This window comes from Acanthochromis polyacanthus, chromosome 13 (assembly GCF_021347895.1).
Source record: "Acanthochromis polyacanthus isolate Apoly-LR-REF ecotype Palm Island chromosome 13, KAUST_Apoly_ChrSc, whole genome shotgun sequence".
Lineage (NCBI taxonomy): Eukaryota > Metazoa > Chordata > Actinopteri > Pomacentridae > Acanthochromis > Acanthochromis polyacanthus.
Window position 1 is genome coordinate 25,512,156 of NC_067125.1, and position 11,086 is coordinate 25,523,241.

An 11,086-nucleotide genomic window follows, 5' to 3' on the forward strand; every position below is an offset into this window, starting at 1 on the left:
TATCCAGCAGCCTTTCAACAACCTCTTAGCTTCTTTATCTGCATGCTGCTGTTCATTTGAACTGATCTAACTCACGTCTTCTGCCGCTGTCCAAATGCACAAAGAGGGGATTTATAATATTTCCGTTTTCCGGCAGAGTCTTCAGATCTCGGTGACACTCAGGTGAAAAATCTTGGTCCGGGCTGTGCCTCGTCCTCCCCTCCTCCCTCCATTCACTGTGGCTGCTCTGCACCGGAGTATGGTCCTGTTTCTTAATGAGCTCCGGCACCTCTGCTGCTATCAGACTCTCACCATCTGTAGTAACCCCCTGCACATGCTGCTGCAAGGCATATTGATCCAGCCCCACCAGTGCATCCACATATCTCACCCTTTTTCTGTCAGATTCAGATTCCATCCGAACCACGGCAGAGATTAAAAATGAAACCTCAACACACTTTCTGCTGAGTGAATTTGACACGATTTGCCGCCATGACCTCTAGTTTTTTTTTGTTGTTGTTTTTTTTTGGGGGGGGGGTTTGCAGGCAGCCATTAAAGCAGAAAGCCGCAGATGTCAGATGCTGGATAAAGCGTTTCTCTGTAAGTCGCATCTAATGCCAGATTTCTGTGTATCCTCACAGGTATGTTGAATGTGTGTGTGAGTCTTCAAGCCTGACTAAATGGATTCATACAGCATATCTGAATGTGTGTATGTGTTTGCAGCTGCCCAAGCTTAAAGTCAGTGAAATTAAAAATTATTCTCACTGTTTGACAAAATTTCCTTAATATATGCTTCTTTCAGCACAAAATGTGTCAGTTTCTTGTGTTTTTACCTTGACATGTCAGTTTCTTCTTACTAAACGACAACAAATATAAACTAAATATTGGATATAATTCCTGTCTTCCCTTTGATTTCCACAGTTTATACTAAAAATTCAATTATTAATGCCCCATTTTGTTATATATAGAAACAGAACATTCGTCTTTGATTCAGAAAGTCCTAATTTACACATGGGGTTCCTCAAGGCTCTATTCTGGGCACAGTAATCTTCACTATATATGCTGCCATTGGGGTATATTTTTAGGACAAACAAAATACAAAATATATTTGCCTATAAAAGTAAACAGTAAAGTCTCGGTGCAGCCCTTGCTGACTATAATCCCTGTCTTCTTGTGATTTCTGATTCTTCATACTATAAAAATGTATTTCTGTTATGCTTAATTGTTGTTGTTATATATAAAAGCACCAAATTCAGCTTGAATTCAGAAAATCTTCATTTATATTTGGGGTCGTCAAGGCTCTATTCTGGACCCAGTTATCTTTTGCTGCTCTTTGGGTCCATCTGTAAGACAGAAACAATTAAAATACACATTATATTTGCCCCAAAAAGTAAAAAGTGAAGGCTCTATGCAGCCCGTGCTTATATATGAAAGCACCAAATTCAGACTGAATTCATAAAATCCTAATTTACTCGTTTGGTGCCTCAAGGCTCCATTCTGGGCCCAGTTGTCTTCACTATATATGCTGCTATCGGGGTTCATTTTTAGGACAGGCACAATTAAAATACGCAATCCCATAAAAGTAAAAAGAAAAGACTCTTAGTAGACTGCTTAAAAGATACAACCTGGATGGAGCTAAACTTTCTCAATCTTAATGAAAATAAGACTGAGATCATGTTGTTTGATCGACTGGACCTTTTGGCTCTTTGGTTTCGTCCAATGGATGTTTTATGAAAACGTTGGAGTAATTTACAGCAGCTCCTTTAAATTTTACCAGCAGATCATCTCAAAGAGGCTTTTTTTTAAGGTGAAGGCCTTTCTCTCTACTAAAGACTGTGAAAAGTTGTTCATGCCTTTATTGCTGCTCATACTTCTGTAATTTCTTGTATGTGGGCGTAAAGCTGTCGCCTCTGCAGTTGGTACAAAACGCAGCTGCTTGTTTTCTAACAGGAGAATGAAAGCTTGATCACATAACACCAGTTTTGGCCTCTTTCTACATGCTTTCTGTCCATTTCTGTCATGATTTTAAGTTTTTTTCGCTTGTTTTTTAAGGTTTTCAATGTACTGGTGGCACTTCATGTAGCAGAACTCTTGCACCATCGACCAGACAGATGTTCCTGGGTGTTCTTAAATCGAAGCACAAAGATACAGCTACTAATTTCTGCAATAGTTTTTCACGTACGAAATGCCAAGACTTGAGAAATGTTTACGTCCATCTCTTTTCATTGGCATTTTATTCAAATAGACATCTGACTATTCAATATTGTGTTGTAACTTTGATTTTTGTTGACTTTTGTCTCCTAGTACTTGTGTTTTATTGCATTTTATTTTAGTTGTGTTGCCTTTTGGTTCAAATCTTGTCATTTTTAAAATATGCTTATTAAATATATTTGACTTAAATAAATGCCAAACGCGATGGCTAACTCTTAGTCGGTGGAAAAACTGTCTATGAAGCCAACATGACCCAAAATGAGTCACCTAAAGACAAATCGCTTCCTTAATGGAACATTGATTCACATTATTACCCTTTTTCTTGTTTTGTTTTGTTGTTGTTGTTGTTTTTTTTTTGCAGATGAAGAGCTCTAATTTGGAACTTTTGTGACCGTTAGAGCAAATGTGGCTTCACAGTGTGTTCAGCCTGAAGAGGGAAAGCTTCTTTTGTGTCGTGTTAATTGCATTAATTTGGCTGCAGAAGTCTTTTGGCAGATTGTGTTTGCCCCAAACAGCCAGCGTTCTGACTGTACACACATTAGCTGTAGCTAGCATGAAACATGAGTACAGAATATATGTACATCTGTGTTGTGTTGCCTCTGACTGATCTCAACAGTTCACAGAAACTCCTCTAGGTGCCTTCTTGGTTTTCTTACCTTCATCTCTGTACATGGAATGAACTTGAGCCTTAAATACTGTGGAAGAAGGATTTAATTCTCTCTGAGTCGAAGCATTTTCATCAGATGTGACGTTACTGCCCACCCTATTTGCTAAACTTGTTGCACAGCAGCAAAACATTTTCTTCGTTTACGGGAAAGACGTATTGATAGTTTTATGGTTAAAAAAATGTGTTTCATTCCATATTTCACTGTAAAAATACAAACCTTTAAACCTTTATAGAAATTTTAGTTTTACTTAAAAATGTACATGAAAATACCTATAAAATAATGTTTGTGTGACCTATTATAAATATTGCAGCATTTTTCCATTCCATTCCAAATAGCTTGATTCTGACCCTCCATTTAAGAGGTCTACACAGGATAAATACTCGATACTGTGTCGTACCCAATACTCGCTTCTTGAGGCAGCCGATGACATTTACTCAGTTCCATATTTTTACAACATGACAGATAATTATTCAAAATTTTACAGGTACAGAATCTTGTCAAACATGGCAGTTTGCAAACAAAATTAATTTTGCACTTACCAGTCTTTGCTCTGTTCAGATCCAGTTTTGGGATGCCAATTCATTGTGTATTTAACATTTAACATGTGTGTTATTGAGCAAAAAATAAATATTAAAGAATATGCCAGTTATTAGCTCAAAAGTGAGTCAGTTTGACAGGTGCAAACTGTATTTTTTGTAACATGAAATAAATGCAAAAATCGCCATCTTACTTGTTATAAATAGTACGAATTGTTTCCATTATCAGCACAACAATGAAAAATTGTATTCTTTTTGAGAAATAAATTCAAAAATTATAGTATTGATGTTATTCATATTGCAACTTTTTTTTTCAATTAAATAACCGCAAGAATAGGGAAATGCATTTTTTCAAGAAAAAAATGTCTTAAAAAAGTTAACTTATTATATAAACCGGATTGAAGTGTTTTACGGATTGTTAGGGTTAGTTTTTGATCATAAAATTTACCAAAAAAATTCTACAGTGTAGTTAATGCATACATGTGGAGTTTCACAACATGAGTGAATTAGAGCAAAGTCTCATTAAGGTCTAATATGAAGTTGCATGTGGAGGTCTTTATGACGAGATGTTTTGCAGCTGAAATGTTTTCAGTTCAGCTCGTTCGAATGGAAATTCTTCTTGCTTTTCCAATTGTGGAAAAAAAATTTATGCCAGGAAGTGAACCAGAAATGTAGAAACCTGTTTAACTAGTCGCTAAAGAAGTGGTCTTTATTAACATCCTGTTCCCCCTCAGGGATGATCTAATGGCCATTATGGTGCAGAATAGTGCAGGAGCTGAATAAAGCATGAGCCGGTTTCCAGGCAGAACATCATTTATGCATCTTGTTATGTATTTTTTCTTTAATTTCTGAATATTTCATTGTGATTGCATCAGTAATAATGTGTGTGTGTGTGTGTGTGTGTGTGTGTTTGCAGCAGTGTGGTCAGGAGGATGCTCGTCTAATTTCCGTCACATTTAGGATTCACTATCAGCCAAATCTCATCTAAAAAACACAGAAGAGCTGGTAAAATTAAAATCCTCTTGCAGCCATTACTGCCCCGCTCAGTGTTTTAGTCTGACTGGTCATCACTTAGACTTTTTAAAGAAAGAAGGAAAAAATAATTGGGTTCTTTTTAGAGAAGCGGGTCACTGACCAGCAGATTTAAATTAGTACAACTGCTGGGAAAATTGGGAGTGGAAGGGAAGGTGAATATGTAATGGTCTCTGCTTCCTTGACAACCTCTCTTAAGTAGCAGCGAGAAGGGCTTTAACTCTTAAACTGAGCTGTCCAGAAGTTCTACTGAGAGTCCTGCCGGTGCGACTGTGTTCACCTGGTTTAATTACAGGAAACGAAACTGAACAACTCTGGTAATTTTGAGGTCTTGACCCCAGTGTTGGTTCCTCTGCACCTGAGCCATCAACCAAAAACAAGCAATAAATTAGAAGCCGACAGCCGAAGGGGTTAGGGAGACGTTTAGTGGCGTCGGCCTGATTATGTAAGGTGAATCATCGCGACTCCTTTCCAAAGCTGCCTCATCGCCTCCAGCTCTTCTCCGCCGAGTGTCACTTCACATGAAGTCACACCTGCAGCTGTGGAGGATGTTCACTCTGTAAATGGAAGCTGTAAACAAACAGGTAAACTCAAAACAGGAAGCAGCATCAGGAAGTCGAGAGACTGTCTTTTCACTCAGCTGTGACCACATTATCATAGTAGTAATAATAATTTACTTGTGTAGCACCTCTCCGACACAAGTCACAAAGTGATTTACAATAAAACAAATTCAAATGAATATCTGCTAAGTGGCGCTATGGCTGTGACCGTGAATTTCATCAGGACCAGAGTCTGATCACACATGTAAAATTTTCAGGCAGACTAGTGCATGTAGAGTCTAGTTAGACAGCACTTCCTGTTTCATGGCGAAATGTCAAAATTCCCCTGGCTGCCATTTCCACGCCCTCAGACTTTTGTGCATTTTGATAACTTTTGATCCTGGCTAAATTTCAGCTCTCTTGGGGTTAAATCATTTGAGTTGACAGCTTTTGAAAATGTCCAAAAATGACACATAATTCAAAATGGCTGACTTCCTGTTGTGTTGTGGGGATGGGTCTCAATTACATTTTTGTGTGTCTTGACCAGGTACATACACTATCGTTCAAAAGTTTGGGGTCACCTGGGCAACTTAATGTTTTCCATGAAAACTCACACTTTTATTCATGTGCTGACATAATTGCACTAGGGTTTTCTAATCATCAATGAGCCTTTCAACACCATTAGCTAACACAATGTAGCATCAGAACACAGGAGTGATGGTTGCTGGAAATGTTCCTCTGTATCCCTATGGAGATATTCCATTAAAATCAGATGTTTCCAGCTAGAATAGTCATTTACCACATTAGCAATGTCTCGACAGGAATTCTGATTCATTTAATGTTATCTTCATTGAGAAAAAAATGCTTTTCTTTCAAAAATAAGGACATTTTTAATTTAACCCAAACTTTTGAACGGTAGTGTGTATGTACCAGGTTTCATAAGTCTAGGTCAGATGTACTGGCCGTAGTATTTTTTTGCAATTTTTCTAAATTTTGCAGAGGGCGCTACTGAGCCATTCCCCTAAAATATCACATTTTTTGCCAGTCCTGGTGAGTGTGCAGATTTTCACGCATTTTTGAGTATTTTTATGCCCTCAAAAGTTCAATTCAAAATGCAATTTGGATCTTAAGTATGCAATATAACAAGACAAAATAGTTAAATCAAGTCAAGATAGGTTTAGTAAAAAACAAAATACAGTATTACTGGCATTATGAAAGTAACTTAACAAGTGTATATACTGGGCTGAAGACCCTGTAGCGTTATATACACACGTGGACAAAATTGTTGGTACCCCTCAGTTAAAGAAGGAAAAACCCACAATTCTCACTGAAATCACTTGAAACTCACAAAAGTAACAATAAATAAAAATTTATTGAAAATTAAATAATCAAAAACAGCCATTACTTTTGAATTGTTGATTAACATAATTATTTAAAAAAACAAACTAATGAAACAGGCCTGGACAAAAATGATGGTACCTCTATAAAAGATTGAAAACTATTTGACCAGAGTGACATGATTAACTCAGGTGTGTCATTTAATTGACATCACAGGTGTTTCCAAACTCATAATCAGTCAGTCTGCCTATTTAAAGGGAGACAAGTAGTCACCCTGCTGTTTGGTGAAAAGGTGTGTACCACACTGAACATGGACAACAGAAAGCGAAGGAGAGAATTGTCCCAGGACATCCGAAAAAAATTATAGACAAACTTCTTAAAGGTAAAGGCTATAAGACCATCTCTAAACAGCTTGAAGTTCCTGTGACAACAGTGGCTCATATTATTCAGAAGTTCAAGACCCACGGGACAGTAGCCAACCTCCCTGGACGTGGCCGCAAGAGGAAAATTGATGACAAATTGAAGAGACGGATCGTTCGAATTGTATCCAAAGAGCCCAGAGCAACCTCCAAAGAAATTAAAGGTGAACTCCAAGGCCAAGGTACATCAGTGTCAGATCGCACCATTCGTCGTTGTTTGAGCCAAAGTGGACTTCATGGGAGACGACCAAGGAGGACACCACTGCTGAAAAAAACTCATAAAAAAGTGAGACTGGAATTTGCAAAAATGCATGTTGACAAGCCACAAAGCTTCTGGGAGAATGTCCTTTGGACAGATGAGACCAAACTGGAGCTTTTTGGTAAGGCACATCAACTCTATGTTCATAGACTCAAAAACCAAGCATACGAAGAAAAGAACACTGTCCCTACGGTGAAACATGGAGGAGGCTCAGTAATGTTTTGGGGCTGCTTTGCTGCATCTGGCACAGGGTGTCTTGAAAGTGTGCAAGGTACGATGAAATCTGAAGACTATCAAGGCATTCTGGAGAGAAATGTGCTGCCTAGTGTCAGAAAGCTTGGTCTCAGTCGCAGGTCATGGGTCTTCCAACAGGACAACGATCCAAAACACACAGCCAAAAACACCCAAGAATGGCTGAGAGAAAAGCGTTGGACTATTCTAAAGTGGCCTTCTATGAGCCCAGATCTGAATCCCATTGAACATATGTGGAAGGAGCTGAAACATGCCATTTGGAGAAGACACCCATCAAACCTGAGACAACTGGAGCTGTTTGCTCATGAGGAGTGGGCCAAAATACCTGTTGACAGCTGCAGAACGCTCATTGACAAATACAGAAATCGTTTAATTGCAGTGATTGCCTCAAAAGGTTGTGCAACAAAATATTAAGTTATGGGTACCATCATTTTTGTCCAGCCCTATTTCATTAGTTTGTTTTTTAAAATAATTATGTTAATCAACAATTCAAAAGTGATGGCTGATTTTGATTATTTAATTTTCAATAAATTTTTATTTATTGTTACTTTTGTGAGTTTCAAGTGATTTCAGTGAGAATTGTGGGTTTTTCCTTCTTTAACTGAGGGGTACCAACAATTTTGTCCACGTGTGTATGGTGTGATTTTACCTGTGAAATCTACATTTTATAAATTAAAATTTACATAAAATATTATCTGACTCTAATGCATATTAAAACTAAGACCCTACAGTGTTATTAATTATGGAGAATAACCTAATTCATGTAATAATATAGATTAGACCCTACGGTATTATTAATTATGGAGCTTAATGTAGCTGATGTAAATATTACGGTGAAAACTTCACAGCACTATTAATTATGGAGAATTTAGAAATGAAGTTTTCACTCTGTATTATTATTATTATTATAGTTCATTATATTAATATTATTAGTAATAATTATTAACATTGTTATTTTATATGATATTCAGATAAATAATAATGATAATTATTGTTATTACCATTATTATTTATTGTAGTAGTAATAGTAATACTAATAACAATGATCATGAGGGTCCGAGCACCCACGGTGCCAAAGAACCTTATTGAAACTCTAGGGTTTCTTTTTCTTCTTCTTCACTCTTTTCCCGTCTTTTCAAACTCCACTTTGGCGACCTAAACATATCGCAAAATGCGTCAAACTTTGCACGCACATCAGGACTGGTGAAAATTTCGATCTTTTATGGAGTTGTGCACGTGTGGCAAAATGGCTCCATAGCACCCCCTGAAAAAATTGAAAAAGTGGTAATTAGGCCAACTGTCACGACGTTTCATCTACAGCTACATTATTTGGTGGGCATATGCAGCACATTAGGACACACGAAAAAGTCAATCTTTAGACTTTATTAAGTGCTTTGCAGTAAACAAATCAGACAAATAACGGAACCAAATTCATACAAATTTTACATTTCCCTTTTTTCTACAGTATACAAAGATTCTGAATATGAACTTAACTAGGATAAACACTGCACAAAGACCCTGTGGTATTTTATATGGTGTGATTTTACCAGCGTAATTCACATATTAGGGATTAAAAAAACCTTAAAAATGATATAAAACACTACTTTACCTGACTATACTGCATATTATAGCTGAGATCTTACAGTGTTATTAATTGATTAATGAAAACTAATTAAAATATGTCAAGTGTCGATGGCCCGTCCAGTATAAAAAGACAACAAAAATAGCTGAACAAGTGTAAATATTGAAGTTGAGACCATGTGGTAGTATTCACAGTGTGATTTTACCATATAAAGCTTGAAAAATGATATAAAATACTGCTTTACTTGACTATAGTGCACATTAAAGCTTAGATCTTACAGGGTTATTAATTGATTGAAACCATATGTGAGAAGCAGAATATCAATAGAAAGTATCTGTTCTCACCCAGCTGTTGAAACCCAGAAAGCAGCATCACAAAATGTTTTACAGTGAAGTAAATAATGAAAACAAATTAAAATAGTCAAGTCAAGATGGTTCTTCCAGTATAAAAACACAGCAAATATAACGTAACAAGTGTAAATACTTCAGTAAAGACCCTGTAGTGTTATTTCTGGTGTGATATTACCAGAGTAATTCACATATTAGGGATTAAACCCTTCATAAATGATATAAAATATGAGTTTGCCTGACTTTACTGCATATTATAGCTGAGATCTTACAGTGTTTTAATTGATCTGTTGAATTTAAACCATATTTGAGAAGCAGAATATCAGTATAGATGTTGTGGATGTGATGTCCTCAGTGGATTCAGCTCGGTCAGACTGTATCTTAGCAACAGATGAATGCGTTAGTGCTCTTGAACGCTCCTCTGTCGCTGTTCAGCTCAGAGGTCGGCGGGTCAGGACTCAGTGAAGCGGGTTCATCACTTCATGTTTATGAAGCATAGACTGACATTTCACCCACCGAGCAGCTCTGGGCTCATTTTTGCTGCTTTTAGAACAAAACTAATCAGTCATTTTCTTACATTTTTATTAAAGTCGTCCATAATAACATGCAGGTCAACATCTGGGTACAAAAAAGGGTCACTCTGTATCAAATCATCACATATTTAAGACATTTTGAAACTCAGAACTCTACTCTGATCAGAATAACTACCAATATTATTGTTTTTGTGGTTTACTTATAAACGTCTCTTCATTTTTTTTGACCAAATGTTTCATATTAAACATTCTTCTATTATTATATGTTCTATTTTGTGTTTAAATGTGCTCAGAAATGTGAGTTTCCATGACACGTCAACTCACCCATAATCTGAGGCTATTTGATCTATTTGTCTGATGTTGCAGATTCTGAATTAATGTCATAATGAGAAATAAGCGTGAACATGTCACGCTTTTATCTTTAATAGCTAATGAGTCATTATCATTCAAACGTGGCATCAAATTTCTTAGTGCAACCAATTATGCTATAAAAATGGACAGTTATCTCAAAAAGTACTTGATATATTAGCCCAAAACTTCACAGATGTCATTTTTAATATACACAATTTAAAATAAATACAGCTGAAAGTAGATCAGAGATGGTGGAACAGAAGGAAGCTGATAATTTGAGATGGAACAACCCAACATTTAACAGTTACTTTACTGTTAAATTGCTGGTAGACTTTTACCTGTAGAGGGAAACAGCGGCTGCAGCATTAGCATAATTGTTTATGCACTTGCTTGTGTATTTGGGGGATTAAAATATATAAACATACATCCACTAGGAGGCAGATTACAACCTAATTATCACTGGCCAGTATAACAGAGTCTCTTGCATGTGAACTTCAGCTTCTGAGTAAGAAAATGAATTATCTCTTGTACAGAGAGCTGTCAGTGACCAGAGAGGGAGAATTTTCATACAAGAATGGCTCAAAGAAAGTGATGCCTGCGGAATACACGCAAGAGATTTACTTTAATCAGATCAAATGTATCAGAACTAATAGGAAACGACAGCAGAGTGTGGAGAGTCAGCTATGAGGGAACGTGTCACATGTGGAGGTGTTGGAGGTGAAAAAGACGAGCGATGCCAGGTGGAGGAGGAGAGAGTGAACACATTTATCAGATTTTGTAGAACAGGTGAGCCTCTGAGGCAGAAAAAACACCTTCACATAGATAGATAGATAGATAGATAGATAGATTTTTATAGTGTACTTAGACTGTTTATTACTGTTTTTTGTTGTACATACCAGTAGTTTTGCACCTTTATTGTCCAGTCCAGCACTTTTTGCACGTTATTTCTTCCACCACCACAATTTGCATGTAATTCCATGTTCTTTTACACATTAGTTTCCATATTTTTCTCAAATGTAACATGTTAACGCCGTTTTTTAATG